Source organism: Geotrypetes seraphini, chromosome 1, assembly GCF_902459505.1.
Source record: "Geotrypetes seraphini chromosome 1, aGeoSer1.1, whole genome shotgun sequence".
Classification (NCBI taxonomy): Eukaryota; Metazoa; Chordata; class Amphibia; order Gymnophiona; family Dermophiidae; genus Geotrypetes; species Geotrypetes seraphini.
This window is the reverse complement of record NC_047084.1, coordinates 390,304,924-390,321,466: the sequence shown is the minus strand read 5'-3', so window position 1 is coordinate 390,321,466 and position 16,543 is coordinate 390,304,924.

The following is a 16,543-nucleotide window of genomic DNA, read 5'->3' as shown; positions in this document are numbered from 1 at the left end:
CACGGACAAGAGGACATGGTTTGAAGCTAAGGGGGGACAAGTCCAGGACAAATGTCAGGAAGTACTGTTTTACGCAGCGAGTGGTAGACGCCTGGAATGCTCTCCCAAAGGAGGTTATTAAGGAATCCACTGTGCTGGGATTCAAAGGCAAATTAGATACACATCTCCTTATGAGAGGCATAGAGGGATATGGGTGACTAAAACTACATCAGGTGTATACCTGACTGGGCATCCGCGTGTGCGGATCGCCGGACTCGATGGACCATGGGTCTGATCCGGAGATGGCAGTTCTTATGTTCTTATGTTCTTATGTGTATTACGTCACTCACAACAGGCGGGACGTTTTGCAAACGTCATCAAAAAACATTGGAATTGTCTATCTATACATTCTTGCTTTAAAGAGAGGAAGGTTTTGACTGCATATTCCAGGAATAGAAACCTGTTAGAAACCATCTGTCCTACCAGTACATGTGCAGTATATCCCATCACTATTCCACTTGGTGAGGGTAGACCTGGACATATACAATGTGGGCACTGTACTATATGCCCTATATCGTTAAACTGTGACAACTTCATTAATCCAGTAGATCAGAGAATTTATAAATTAAAAACATCTACCTCGTGTGAATCTAGGGGGGTTATCTATGCCATCCAGTGTCCTTGCCAAAAACTTTATATAGGACAAACGTCCCGATTGTTCAAAACACGAATAATTGAGCATAGATCTTGCCTGAACAATAGGAAACTAGAAGCTCCCATGGTGCAACATTGTTTAGACACCAATCATTCCTTTATGGACATGCGATGTTGGGTTATTGAACAGTTGGTCCCATCCAAGAAAGGGGGTGATTTTAAGATACTGTTACGACAGCGGGAACAAAAATGGGTGTTTAGATTAAAATCTATCATTCCCGCAGGGTTAAATGCCAAAATTGAATGGCGCGCCTTTTTTTGAACTTGCTCCGCCTCCTCTATTATGATTGGTTATACCTGAGTTTTTGCCTTCTTTTTAAACCCTGCCCACAACGCCGAGCCGCCATTTTGTTTCATAGAATCTGTAGAGCGGCAGTTTATGTTACATGTAAGTAACGAGATGTTATTCCTTCTTTTTTAATAATACTGAGATGAATGGAATTATACTTACATGCCTATTTGATCTTCAGTTCTAGAGACTTCCCCTGATGCAGCGATAGCGAAACAGGGCCTGTCGGGAGTCTTAATGGATGAAGATTAATGTGACAATCCTATATTATCTAACCGGATTCTTGTCTCACCTGGAGAATTGTGACGTTAAGAGATAAGTTTTTTTCTTACTACTAGTCCTTTTGATTCTAATTAATAGTTGCTTTACTAGTAGTATGTAGTGGAGTTTTTCTGACCCGGGATGTTTTCTCCTATGCTGCTTTAAGTTGTGTACAGCAGACATAGAGACCTCTTGATGAGGAAACTGAGGTCTTTTCTCCAAATAACTACATTGTCTTATCTCTAGACTATACTTCTCCATAGTAGTGAGCATTTATGGGAATACTTTTTGGTGGTGTGTATAGAAACATAGTAACATGATGGCAGATAAAGGCCAAATGGCCCATCCACTCTGCCCATCTGTAGTAACCATTATCTCTTTCTCCCTCTGAGATCCCACATGCCTATCCCACTCTTTCTTGAATTCAAACACAGTCTCTATCTCCACCCCTCTTCCGGGAGACTGTTCCACGTATTTACCACCCTTTCTATAAAAAAAGTATTTCCTTAGATTACTCCTGAGTCTATCACCTCTTAACTTCATCCTATGCCCTCATTCTATAGCTACCTTACAAATGAAAGAGACTCGACTCATATGCATTTACATCACATAGGTATTTAAACATCTCTATCATATCTCCCCTTTCCTCCAAAGTCCCCATATGCCAAGATCATACACCATTTTAGTAGCCTTCCTCTGGACTGACTCCATTATTTTTATATCTTTTTGAAAGTGTAGCTTCCAGAATTGTACATAATATTCTAAATGAGGTCTCTACAGTCTTACAGAGGTAGGCAAAGATAGGGCACACCAAAGATAGTCTTCGTTTCTGCCTGCTTAGCTATATGGGCACTGGCTGTGAATATGCCCAGTGCCTGCATAACCATTGGTTTTCCCTATAAACTACCTGGCAGTAACCAGACAGTGGCATAGTACTGTCAATATTCATCATGGTTGTCACTGAAAATCAGCAGCCAGTCCACTCAGCATGGTTTAAGCAAGCAGAACTCTCTCAAGCACTTGCAAATGTTTTGGGGAAAGCAGCTGACCAGTACTGTGCAGTTGGTACACCAAACCTCGACAACTATTTTTCTACTGTCTGACTCCTACTGGTATTAGGCTTTAAATATTTTGTTGAGGATCTAAAGAATTGGTAATTATAGCTCACATATGTCTTTCAAACCAGAAATTGCAGCTTTGATTAAAATTTTGGTTTAAGAAAAAAATTAGATTGGTGATGAGACTAAAAGAATTGTTATTGCAAAACTTGGTTATGCCCAGTTTGGATTACTGCAATTCACTTTTTTGTTTTTTTTACACTTCCTTAAGGGCTTTGCAGGTTACTCAGATATGCTGGGGCAAGTGAGAAGGAGGCAGGAGAGGAGAAGGAGAGAAACGCAGAAGCAGAGAAGAGAAAAGGAGAGGGGAAGAATGAGTGAGAAAAGGCAGGAGAGAGCAAGGGGCAGCAGCGAGAGGTAGTTCCGCCACCCCCGACCTCATCCACCGGAGCTCCCCCTTAAAAGGGGAAGGGCCATGGGTGCTCAGCCATTTGGTGCTTGTCGAAGGCGAGCGTTAAAGGCGCTCGCCTTAGCAAGAGTGCCTATGTGAAGGTCCTTAAGAAGGGATGAATCACTGCAGAGAAGAAACACTAGGGAAGGACACCTACACAGGCAAGTACCACAAGGGCAAAAAACAAAAGGAATTGACCCCAAGATATCCACAGAGAAGAAAATCCAGAAAAAACCAAAAGAAACTCTGTGGAGTGACGATGTTCCTAAATAGACTTTATTTGAAAGAGTCAAAGTTCCAAAGTTACACCAAAATCATCCACATAAAATAATTTCATCCACATAAAAATAGGTTATCCACATAAAAGCCTTAAAGGACCTAGTCCACTAGGGATACAGGACCCACAAGCGCAACAGGACAGACAAACAGTAGATAAACAAATACACTAGTAGCAGAGGGCAATCACAGCAGACACAGAAGATACACACAAGCAACAGAGGTAGCAGGTTTAAAATCAGGAGAAGGACTTCACAGTAACACCAAGGTCACTACACAGATTCCTGCACAAGGAGAAGCCACTTCAGACAAAATGAGAGAAGGCATAAAGGGAAACAGGAAGAAGACACTTCAGATGGCAGACCGGCAAGTGGACAGCAATGGAAGCAGCAGACAGAAGTAGGATGTTGAGCTACCTCAGTTTTTTTGCACAATTTGCCATATGTATGACTAACTCCCCTCTGGGAGGCGGTCTTATGTATGTACTCGATGCAAGGAATTAGAGGGCCTGAAGAAGCAAGTCAGACTCCTGGAGGGCAGAATATTGGAACTAGAAGCACTTCGAGCAGTGGAAGAGGAGGACAGAGAGGCATAAAACTTCATGACAGAGGAAACCATTGAGGAAGAAGTCAGGGAGTTAAAGAAGTTCATCGAGGAGGCATACAGGAAGGCCGTGGAAAATCACCAACAGTGGAACTTCCAAGATACACCTACAGTGAGTGAGGACCACCTGGAGGACAACCACAAGGAAGAAATAGGTGACACAGCAGCGAGACCTGGAAACAGCATATCAGATTCTCACCCCCCCCCCCCCCCACCCCCCCCCAAGCATATACAGCTCCTTTGGATTTTTACTTTCCTAAGTGCATCACTTTACAATTCTTCACATTAAAATGTTAACTACCAAACATTAGACCATTCTTCTAATATTCGCAGATCTCTTCTCATGTTTTCTATTCCCTCTGGCATGTCTACTCTGTTGCAAATCTTCGTACCATCTCCAAAAAGACACACTTTTCCTTCTAATCCTTTAGAAATATCACTCACAAATATATTGAACAGAACAGGCTCCAATACATAACAACATAAGAACATAAGAATTGCCGCTGCTGGGTCAGACCAGTGGTCCATCCTGCCCAGCAGTCTGCTCACGTGGCGGTCCCCAGGTCAAAGACCAGTGCTCTAAATGAGTCCATCCTCACCTGCGTACGTCCCAGTTTAGCAGGAACTCTTCCAGTTTAGTCTTGAAACCCTGGAGAGTGTTTTCCCCTACAACAGACTCCGGAAGAGCATTCCAGCTCTCCACCACTCTCTGGTGAAGAAGAACTTCCTTACGTTTGTACGGAATCTATTCCCTTTCAACTTTAGTGTGCCCTCTCGTTCTCCCTACCTTGGAGAGTGTGAACAGACTGTCTTTATCTACTAAGTCTATTCCCTTCAGTATTTTGAATGTTTCAATCATGTCTCCACACAGTTTCCTCTTTTCAAGGGAGAAGAGGCCCAGTTTCTCCGATCTCTCACTGTACGGCAACTCCTCCAGCCCCTTAACCATTTTAGTCACTCTTCTCTGGACCCTCTTGAGTAGTACCGTGTCCTTCTTCATGTACAGCGACCAGTGCTAGACGCAGTACTCCAGGTGAGGGCACACCATGGCCTGGTACAGTGAAATGATAACCTTCTCTGATCTGTTCGTGATCCCCTTATCATTCCTAGCGTTCTGTTTGCCCTTTTTGCCACCGCAGCACATTGTGCAGACGGATTCATCGACTTGTCGATCAGAACTCCCAAGTCTCTTTCCTGGGAGGTCTCTCCAAGTACTGCCCCAGACATCCTGTATTCGTGCATGAGATTTTTATTACCGACATGCATCACTTTGCACTTATCCATGTTGAACCTCATTTGCCATGTTGATGCCCACTTCTCGAGCTTGATTATGTCACTTTGTAGATCTTCGCAATCTCCCTGTGTCTTCACTACTCCGAATAACTTCGTATCGTCCGCAAATTTAATCACCTCACTCATCATACCAATGTCCAGATCGTTTATAAAGATGTTGAAGAGCACAGGTCCAAGCACCGAGCCCTGCGGCACCCCACTGGGGATGCTCTTCCAGTCCGAGTATTGTCTATTTACCCCCACTCTCTGTTTCCTATGCTCCAGCCAGTTTTTAATCCACGTGAGTATTTCACCCTCGATTCCATGGCTCGCAATTTTCCAAAGTAGTCGTTCATGTGGAACCTTGTCATACGCCTTCTAAAAATCCAGATATACAATGTTGACCGGGTCACTCTTGTCTATCCGCCTGTTTACTCCCTCGAAGAAGTGCAGCAAGTTCGTCATGAAAGATCTGTCTTTGCTGAGACCATGCTGGCTGGTCCTCACTAAACCATGTCCGTCAAGGTGATCAATGATGCGGTCCTTTATCAGCCATCTTTCCCGGTACCGAGGTCAGACTCACCGGTATGTAGTTTCCTGGATCTCCTCTCGAAACTTTTTTGAAAATAGGCGTAACATTCGTCCAGAATCTTTCCCGATTTGATCGACAGATTGGCTATCAGTTGAAGCAGTTTAGCTATAGTCCCTTTCAGTTCCTTGATGATCCTCGGATACCAGAGATTTATCGCTCTTAAGCCTAACAATCTGCCTGTCAGTTTCCCGTCTTCATTTCCAGCATATAGTCTGATGGGTTCCAGTATGCTGTGTATATCCTCTTCGGTAAATACAGATGCAAAAAATGTGTTCAGTTTGTCTGCGATTTCTTTGTCCTCCTTTAGCACTCCCTTTATTCCATGGTCATCCAACGGTCCCACCGTTTCCTTCGTGGGTTGTTTTCCCTTAATATATTGAAAGAACGGCTTGAAGTATTTTGCCTCCTTGGCTATTTTTTCCTCGGAGTCTCTTTTGGCCCCTTTTACCGCCTTATGGCACCTGCGTTGATGTTGTTTGTGCTTATTCCAGTTTTTGTCCATTTTTGACCTTTTCCATTCCTTAAATGAAGTTTTTTTGTCTCTGATCACTTCCTTCACCTCTACAGTGAGCCACGCCTGTTCTTTGTTCTTTTTCCTCTTGGATCCTTTTTTGATACGTGGTATATATAGATTTTGCGCCTGAGTGACTGTGTCCTTAAAAAGGGACCAAGCTTGCTCTAGCATTTTCACATTGCTTATACTTTTCTCAATCTTCTTGCCCACTATGAGCCTCATTCCTTCCGTACATTAAAACAAACCATAATTTTTCATATTAAATTAATTTAGAAACTTTTTATGTTGAATGCTCAAGCTGGTTTAAAACACTAGACAGATAAAAAACAATTTCTTCAACAAGCAAACCTGGCATGGCCTTGAAACAGATATAAATTCTAAAGTTCAGATTTAAAGTATGCCTGAATTGTTATTGCAGAATGAAAAATAAATGCTTATTTTGTTTGCCCACGCACTAACATAGTAACATAGTAGATGATGGCAGATAAAGACCCAAATGGTCCATCCAGTCTGCCCAACCTGACTCAATTTAAATTTTTTTTTTTTTTTCTTCTTAGCTATTTCTGGGCGAGAATCCAAAGCTTTACCCTGCACTGTGCTTGGGTTCCAACTGCCGAAATCTCTGTTAAGACTTACTCCAGCCCATCTACACCCTCCCAGCCATTGAAGCCCTCCCCTGCCCATCCTCCACCAAACGGCCATACACAGACACAGACCGTGCAAGTCTGCCCAGTAACTGGCCTAGTTCAATATTTAATATTATTTTCTGATTCTAAATCTTCTGTGTTCATCCCACGCTTCTTTGAACTCAGTCACAGTTTTACTCTCCACCACCACTCTCGGGAGCGCATTCCAGGCATCCACCACCCTCTCCGTAAAGTAGAATTTCCTAACATTGCCCCTGAATCTACCACCCCTCAACCTCAAATTATGTCCTCTGGTTTTACCATTTTCCTTTCTCTGGAAAAGATTTTGTTCTACGTTAATACCCTTTAAGTATTTGAACGTCTGAATCATATCTCCCCTGTCTCTCCTTTCCTCTAGGGTATACATATTCAGGGCTTCCAGTCTCTCCTCATACGTCTTCTGGCGCAAGCCTCCTATCATTTTCGTCGCCCTCCTCTGGACCGCCTCAAGTCTTCTTATGTCTTTCGCCAGATACGGTCTCCAAAACTGAACACAATACTCCAAGTGGGGCCTCACCAATGACCTGTACAGGGGCATCAACGCCTTCTTCCTTCTACTGACTAACAATATGTCCCCTTCTAAACTGTGTGTCTTGCAATTCTAAACATACAAATAGCAACTTTTCTAAAAGCATGTGTGAATGCTATGAAACAAACTGATCCTCCGTATAAAAAGTCTATGACAAATATCCCTTGAACATTAATGTATAGAATAGAGTTCTTTAACACAAAACCCACTGTTCTTTTGTATAATATATATATTGTAGGGTTTATGTTTTTTTCTAGGCTGAAAGACCTCAAGTATTCACAGCTGTCTGAGTTTGGAAATAATCGTACCCAGACAACCTATGAAAGCCTTTGAATCAATTTTAGTGAACTTTTTGCAATTCCTGAGCAAATGAGCCCTCAAAGACATTTTCTAGTTTTGTATTATTTTATCAAATACATAATGATGAAAGAAAATAATCATTTATTATTATTATTTTAATAAAAGCCTAGCACAAGTAGCGCATGTTACAAAAAAAATCCAAACTCTGTTGTGCAAAATGCTATCTCAAGCCCAATGTGATTTAAAGGTCAGCCTCGTCATCAATTGGTTGGTTACACCCTATTGCACTCTAGTACACAGTAATAAGACAGTCTGCAATGCATGTGAGCATGATAATGGTGCTTAGATTTATGGGTTGCGTTCCCTTAGGAAGGCTTCAAAATCTCATCTCATCAAAGAAAATTAGTAGAATAATTTTAATTGTTTCTGCAGAGAGAGAGAAAGAAAGAAAAGTGAAGAAGCCCTTGAATCTCTTGTTCAAGCAGGTAGTGTATGACAAAGGAACAAGAGAAAGGGGTGGGGTGGGGGGTCATATGATGCAGTATTAGAGGGAATATGTGAAAGTGGAAAGTTCTCTTTACAACAAGCTAAATATTCATTAAAAATCTGCATACAGAAAGCAAAATCTATAAAATACCGCAGAGCCGGAGAGGAGACCCTGCTTCTACTGTAGCCTTTGACTCATAAAGCAACAAAGAAAATATCAGCAAGGGTCTTGCAGAAAGACCTCTCATACAACACAAAAGAGGCTGCATCAGCATAGATTACCTTCTTACAGCAGCATAAATTACCTTCTTACAGCAGCTGGAATATTGAAGCTGCATGTGGCTGCCGTAAAGGTCATCTCTGACGCAAGTTGCGTCAGAGACGACCTTTACGGCATCCATATGCAACTACAACGCTCGGCTGCTGTAAGAAGGTAATTTAGACTCGCGGCCACAGGGCAGGGAGGTTTGTCGGACCGGGCCTGTTGTCGGGCGGTGGGGGGGGGGGAGAAAGGGAGGAAAGGTGGAGTGGAGAGGAAAAGATGCTTAAGGGAAATGGGTAAAATAGAGGAGGGAGAAGGTTGTTGAAAGCACATGGGGAAGACAGAGGGGGGAGAAGGACGCTGAAAGCACATGAGGAAGACAGGGGGTGAAGGACGCTGAAAGCACATGGGGAAGACAGAGGAGGGAGAAGGACGCTGAAAGCACATGGGGAAGACAGAGGGGTGGAGAAGGACGCTAAAAGCACATGGGGAAGACAGAGGGGGGAGAAGGACGCTGAAAGCACATGGGGAAGACAGAGAGGGGAGAAGGACGCTGAAAGCACATAATAATAATAATAATAATAACTTTATAATAATAATAATAACTTTATTCTTATATACCGCCAATAATCTTGCGACTTCTAGGCGGTTTACAATGAGGTGAAACTGTACAGACAGCGAATTACAGAGTATAACAGTGAACATCTGATATTAACAACATTAATAATAACAACAGTTTATATACTGCCGGACCGGGAAGTTCCGTGCTATTTACAATGAGTTAGAAAAGTTTCATAAATTGATTGGAACATTCATAGTTTAGAGATTAGAGGTTAACAGTTTGCAAGATCAGATATGGGTGGGATTACGAAGGGGGCTATTGTCCTTATTCGTTACCAATGTAATTCATGAACAGGTATGTTTTTAGGTGTTTCCTAAATTCGCTATAGCTGTTTGAGTGTGTGATTAGTTTTCCTAGGTCTTTGCCCCATAAGGCTGCTTGGTACGATAGAAGTTGTTGATGATGTCTCTTATATCTGCATCCTCTAGCCGGTGGGGTGGGGGAAGACGAGGGGGGAGACGAGGACGTTGACAGGACATGGGGAAGACAGGGGGGGAGAAGGATGCTGAAAGGACATGGGGAAGACAGAGGGGGGAGAAGGACGCTGACAGGACATGGGGAAAACAGGGGGGGATAAGGACACTGAAAGGAAATGGGGAAGAGAGAGTGGGGAGAAGACACTGGCAGGGAAGAAGACAGAGATGCCAGACTATGGGGGGAGCAGAGGGAAGAAGATGGGTGCCAGACCAATTTGGAAGAGGGGGAAAAAGGGAGAAGCACAGTAACAGAGCAAATGGAAGACGCAAAGAAAAGAGAGACAGTGGATGGAAGGAATTGAATGAGAACATGAAGAAAGCAGAAACCAGACAATAAAGGTAGAAAAAAAAATTCTATTTCTTTTTCTTTTTTTGCTTCAGGATAAAAGTAGTATATTAGTTGTGTTGATAAAAGTTTATAAACAAAGCCCTGCCAGCTGAACATCTATTTCTCCAGTTCAGCAGCCAGAACTTTGATTTATAAGGAAGGAATAAGCTAAATATTGCAGTACTGAGGCTTGTATGGATGCTGAGGGGACAGTGATGGAGCAGTGAATGGGATGGCGGTGACGGGGCGGTGAAGGGGACGGTGCAGTGATGGGGACAGATTTTTTTCCCGTGCCATTCTCTAGTGCTCACGTCAAAAGCTTCCCTCTGACTCAGCTTCCTGTTTCCGCTTTTGACTGAGCACCGCTTTGCCAATCTGAAGTTCTGTTGATGCCAGGGGTAGAAGGAGGCCCGTTGCCGATCTTAAGTGTCATCGTAGGGGGGGGGGGGTTCCAGATCTTGTTGCCAAAATCGGAAAGGTGATGAAGGGAGAAAGATGGGCCTGTGGTGGTTGGAGAGATTGAGAGAAGGGGGCAGATGATGGAAGTGGGGAGAGAGAAGAGGGCAGATGATGGGAGAAAAGGATTGAGTTAGGGAAATGCTGGAGGGGGTGAGGGAAAGAGGTGGTGAGCTGTAGGTAGACAGTAAAAAAGGAAATTGATGAGAGGGTAGTAAGAACGTAATCTAGATGGATGCAGAAAATAAATTGAAAAGGAAAATGAGGGAAGAAAGGGATTGCAGAAGAGAAGTATGGGAGAGGGAAGGAGAGGAGAGAGATGCCAGACCAATGGGGGTGAAAGGAGAGATGGAAGGGGGAGGCATACAGTTTCTGGAAGGGGCATAGAAGGAGAGAAGATGCCATAAAGGGAGGGGCAGAGAGACAGCAGACAGTAGACAGAAGGAAGAGAGTAACAAGAAGATGAGGAAAGCAGAAACCAGAGAAGACAAAGGTAGAACAAAAATTTTCTATTTATTTATTGCTTTAGGAGACATGTGTCACTATTTCTGTGGTGTTGCATTTTATGCAGAGTCCAGCTTCTTGCTGGTTCAATTTAACCTTTGTCTATGTATTTCTATTTTATCCCCCCTTTTACAAAACTGTGGAGCATTTTTTAACGCCAGCCGTGGTGGTAGCAGCTCTGATGCTTAGAATTCTATGAGCGTCAGAGCAGTTACCACCGTGGCTAAAATCTACACTACAGTTTTGTAAAAGGGGAGGGGTTAGTTTGTGATGACATATTCCATACTAGGCGAAGGTGTTTTCTGTGTTCTGTGTGTTCGAAAGACATGGTTTTCTGTTAGGATTGACGGTGTAGGATTGATCTGTACTAGTCTGGCTTGTTTAGTTTTACAATGGGTGTATTGATGTACTGCTCACTGCAATATGTAAGATGCTGCCTTTTACTAGGTACTTATGTGTGACGTGTGGCTTGTTACTAAAAATCATGTTTTTCGTGCAAATGAGGGGGGGGGGCAAAAAATGATGGGCCCCGGGTGTCACATATGCTAGTACGCCACTGTCTATACAAGAGTACAAGATTTCCTGCCAAACTTTCCCTGTCTCATCCTGGCTATTCCAGAGATAGTCATCCCCTGCAAGTTCCAGGGCACTGACCTAGTCAGCTCTTCTGTACTGGAGCTAAACTTTACACATTTCATAGGAACAAAAGCACTGCAGGCATTGGGTTTGTTACAATACCCTCTATCACACACCTAAAGAGACCCAACCAACACCCACCTATCTCCTCCCTCCCCTGACCCTTCCAGTGCACCCCGCACACATTCCCAAAACTAATCCCTCAGCTTGCCCAGAGAAGAACCCCATCCCCGCCCCAAAACCGTACCCACATAGTAGCTTAACAAATGCACAATGACCCCTTAGAAAGATCCCCACATAATAAGCAAACACTGTGCTGAAAAAAAAGTACTAAGAATAGTATACCAAGTCCCTGAAAAGCACACAATAGGCCAGCAGTCCCCTTCGGAGATGGCCTGTCCACTGGAGACTGAGAAAAGAGCAGCAGATGCTCAAGAAGGCATCAGGACCCAGCCTTATCCAGCAGGCTCCAAACCAGAGCCGAAAGTCACCCAAATCCCTCCCAGGGACCAATACTCTGAATGCTCAAGCCCTGGCCCCTCAAGTAGCATAGATTCAACCACCAAAACCACCACCCCTGTAGTCCCCAATATGCAGCAGGGGAGAATTCAGGTTGATAGTTGGGCCATATAGGCACGTGCTTCCTCCACTTTAGTAAGTGTCACAGATTTCCCATTCTTCCAGACCTGTAGCTTGGCCAGAAATACCAAGGCAAACTGGATGCCCTTGTTATGGAGCTCAGTGCAGAATGGTGACATCAGCTTGCGCTATGCTGCTACCCGCACCGAGTAGTCATTAAATAGCAACACCTTAGACTCTTCAAACTTCAAAGCTCCTGACTTCTGAAAAGCCTTGAGGATGCTCTCCTTATCTTTCCAGCTGCTGTATCAGGCGATAGCAGTGCTTGCCTGCTTTCCATCCGGTGCCTTGATTCCTATGCGATGAGCCCTCTAACACACAAAGCGTGGGCCGGAGCCAGACAAGCCGAATTTCTCCAGTATCCAGGTGCTAAAGATGTAGTGCAGCTCGCTATCCTTAATTGTCTCAGGCAGACCGACTAGGCGGAGATTGTTGTGCCATCTCCAATTTTCATATTCTTCTGGTTGGTCCTGCATCTCCACACGCTCTGCTTCTGCAATGCTGACACCTATGACTCCAGTGCTGAGCACGTGTCTTCCTGGTTCATTACTCGCTGCTCCACTACTGTGATCCTCCAGTTCTGTGAGTCAAACTTTTCATTGACTTTTTCCACTGCCGACTGAAGCTTGTTAAGGCGGTCCACTAAAGCCGCCGAGATAGAGTGGGTGATCTCCTGAATCCAGTCACCCGCTAGGATGGTGAAAAATGGGTGACTGGAGTTTATCTCTGGGCGGGTTCGCGGCTCTGATGGGCATATCAAGCATCTCTCCACTTCCCAATTGCTGCTGATTAAGTCTGGGGTGCATTCCACTGCACGCAGAGGTATAGTGGGATCAAAAAACAGTAAGTAGCAGATATAAAGTGCCAATATTGCCAGGATTGGAGCAGAAATCTCCTCTCCTGCGTCTGCTGTATCATGTGACCCCAATCTGCATTCTTTGAAAGGGAAGATAAATTGAGCAAGAAGGAATGAAGCCAAAATTTTTCCAGGTTACCACAAATGCTTTATAGAAAGGCCACATATCTCATGACGCACTCATGCTTTGGCATGCAACACACAGGACAGACATTCTACTTTGTAGCATCTTTCTTTGATAATTGGTTTGCATAAAATCTCAGGCATTATCTAGAAAATCTGCACATACAGTGCAGGCCATTTGGCTAAGCTTTATAGTCTGGCAATAGAATTGAACTATGAATTGGCTCAAGGCTTCTATCTGCCATTGATTCTCTGCATGATCTTTGACAAGTCACTTTATCTGTACTTCTGAAATTGACAAGTCCATATTCCATGGTGGAAGTCATTATGCTTTTAAAAAAAATCAAACAGGCACAGTATATCATATGTATAAGATGATTACAACTATATGTGTACCACTTAACTATCCCCCCTTTTACTAAGCTATGGTAGAGGTGTCTACTGCAGCCCGGAGTGCTAAATGCTCCAACGCTCATAGTTTCAAGTTTTATTATTTTTAATATACCGACCATCAGCATGTATCTGGCCGGTTTACAATGCTAAAAAAATAAAATGAAAAGTAAAATAATAATTATATAAGGGGGAAGAGTGAACATTAAAAAGACAATTAACAAATACTAACATGAACTTGAGGGTAATAAGGGAAAGGGAGGATCAATAATTACATTATTAAAAACAAAATTTAAAAGAAAAGGGAGGAGGGGGGATATAACATCAGGAATGGGGATCGCTTCATAAAAGCGTCGGAGAATTTAGCGACAGAGAATTTAGCGTCGGAGAATTTAGCACTGCAAGCCACAGTAGAAACCTCTACTGCGGCTTAATAAAATAGGGCCTGTATGAATAAAGGCTGAATGCTGAATAAATTTAAAAACCTTGATTGTTTAAAAGTTTGTTATAACAGAACAGCTGTTTGGATAGATGGGACCTAGCTGTTAAGCCAATACTTTTATGTATTACCTGTAATTTGAGTTTCTCTTCACTTTATCAGGGTCTTCCTCCCATTATTGTGGTCTAAGGAAGATATACAGTATATTTAATTTATTATTTTATTTGTATTTTCTGTTTGAATGATATTTCCTTCTGTATTACTGAAGTGAGAATATTCTTGTAAAATAAGTTCAACATGCAATAAAACATAAATTAAAAATAAAATAAAAAGTTTAGTATTACACAGGACTTCTTAATATTAGGGCATTTTTTCATATTCTACTATTTTTCACTCTACTGTTTTTGTGATACAAATTTAAGTGGGAGCACCTAACCTTTTGTTTTGTGGTTCAGTATTAAGACATTCATGAAGAGGGTTTTTCAAAAGTGAAGGCTGTAGATCAGGGGTGTCCAACCTGCAGTCCGAGGGCCGCATGCAGCCCCGTGAAGTATTTTGTGCGGCCCCAGTCGAGCGTGAAGCAGTGTTTTCCTCCGCTGCCCCTGGGTGTTTACCATCTTGCCAGCTCTCTCCTCTTTCTTGCTGCAGGGTTTGAGCGTTTCTGCGCCCCAGAAACATTTTTTTTGGCCAATGCGGCCCAGGGAAGCCAAAAGGTTGGACACCCCTGCTGTAGATTTTAAACCCCCCCAAAAAAACTTTAACATAAAAAAACATTAAAATCCATTTATATATCACAACACCTCTCAGTTCTAAGGGCTACTAAACCTACTGATCCTGTAACAACGATCGCAAAACCAGTTTTGTGATCGTTCCTCGACCCGATTCACTAAACTTCTGCTCGATCCGATCCTCCCATGCAAATTAGTAAAATCCCATGCAAAATAGCCAAGTGATTGATCCACTAATAATTGCTTGGCTATTTTGAATTAGGTTTTACTATTGTCAAACCTAACTGCTGCAGACCTGTCGGTAACTGTGTTACCGACAGGTCTGCTGTTTTTTTGTTTGACCAATCAGGGACTTCCTTAGGCTAAGCCCTAAGGAAGTCCTGATTGGCTCAGGCACCTCAGGCTGCTCCCTTGGGCGGGGCCTGAGGCACCTGAGCCAATCAGGGCCTTAGGCCCCTCACTGTGCATCACATGATGCACCGGGGCGGGGTCTAAGGCTGCATTGTGTCGCCAGAATCCGGAGGAGCAAGAAGGACTGAGCACCCTTCTCCCAACTTTTAAAGGTAAGGGAAAGGGAGGGGAGGGGAGGGGGGCGTCATCTGCGTCCGGATCCGGTGGCAGGAGGAAGTGGACATCCCTCCTGCCATTTGTTTGTTTGGGGGCATCCCTCCTACCATATGTTTAACTGCGCACCGTGCAGGTGTTCAGCAGGGGGGAGGAGGGGGCCGATGGCAAGAGGGACCAGGCATCCCTCCTGCCATATTGTTCAGCGGCGTGGTTTAGGGAGCATCAGGTGGTAGGAGGGAGAGGGCATCCCTCCTGCCATAAGTTTGGTGGGTGGTTGACAGGAGCCCTGACAGCAGAGACAGGAGGCTACTTCTCCTGTCACTACTGTCAGGGCTCTGCTCCAACTCAATTGCTCACTGAGCAATTGAGTCAGGGAGTTTGCATGCAAACTTAATAGTGAATCAATAGCTGTTGGAAAATCGGCCAACAGCGATTGAGTCGCTATTGTTAGTGAATCTAGGCCTAAGTGGTTTACAAAGGAATTAAGAAAACTGTACATACACAGTAGATTATAAGCTCATTTGCAAATTTATCAAATAACATAGTAACATAGTAAATGACGGCAGATAAAGACCTGAATGGTCCATACAGTCTGCCCAACCATACACGTTCTATAAATTAATAATTTAATTTAAATGGTCCTTTTTCTTAGATATTTCTGGGCCAGAAACCCAGAACTCTGCCCGGCAATGTGCTTAGTATTTATCTACTGGAGTCTCCATCAAAGCTCACTCCAGCCCATCTAAACCATTCTAGCCATCGAAGCCCTCCCTTGCCCGACCTCAATTGAATGTCCATATACAGGACACAGACTGTGCAAGTCTGCCCAATACTTGCCTTAGTTCCTTCAATATATACCCATTATTTTCTGATTAGAGATTCTCTGTGTTTATCCTATGCTTGTTTGAATTCTGTCACCATTTTCCTCTCCACCACCTCCCTCGGGAGCGCATTCCATGCATCAACCACCCTCTCCATAAAGAAGAATTTCCTAACATTATTCTTGAGTCTACCATCCCTCATCCTCAAATTATGCCCTCCACAAAAAGGCAAACCTTTCCTTCTAACCCTTTGGCAATGTCATTCACAAATATATTTATTTATTTAATTTTCTATACCGTTCTCCCAGGGGAGCTCAAAACGGTTTACATTAATTTATTCAGGTACTCAAGCATTTTCCCTGTCTGTCCTGGTGGGCTCACAATCTATCTAATGTACCTGGAGTAATGGGGGGATTAAGTGACTTGCCCAGGATCACAAGGAGCAGTGTGGGTTTGAACCCACAACCTTAGGTTGCTGAGGCTGTGGTTTTAACCACTGCGTCACACTCTCCCCCACATATTGAACAGGATCAGCCTCAGCATCAATCCTTGAGGGACTCCACTACTCACCTTTCCTTCTTCTGAGTGAATTCCATTAACCATCACCTTCTGGCATCTGTCCATCAACCAGTTTCTAATCCAGTTCACCATTTTGGGTCCTAACTTCAGCCCGTCTAGTTTGTTCA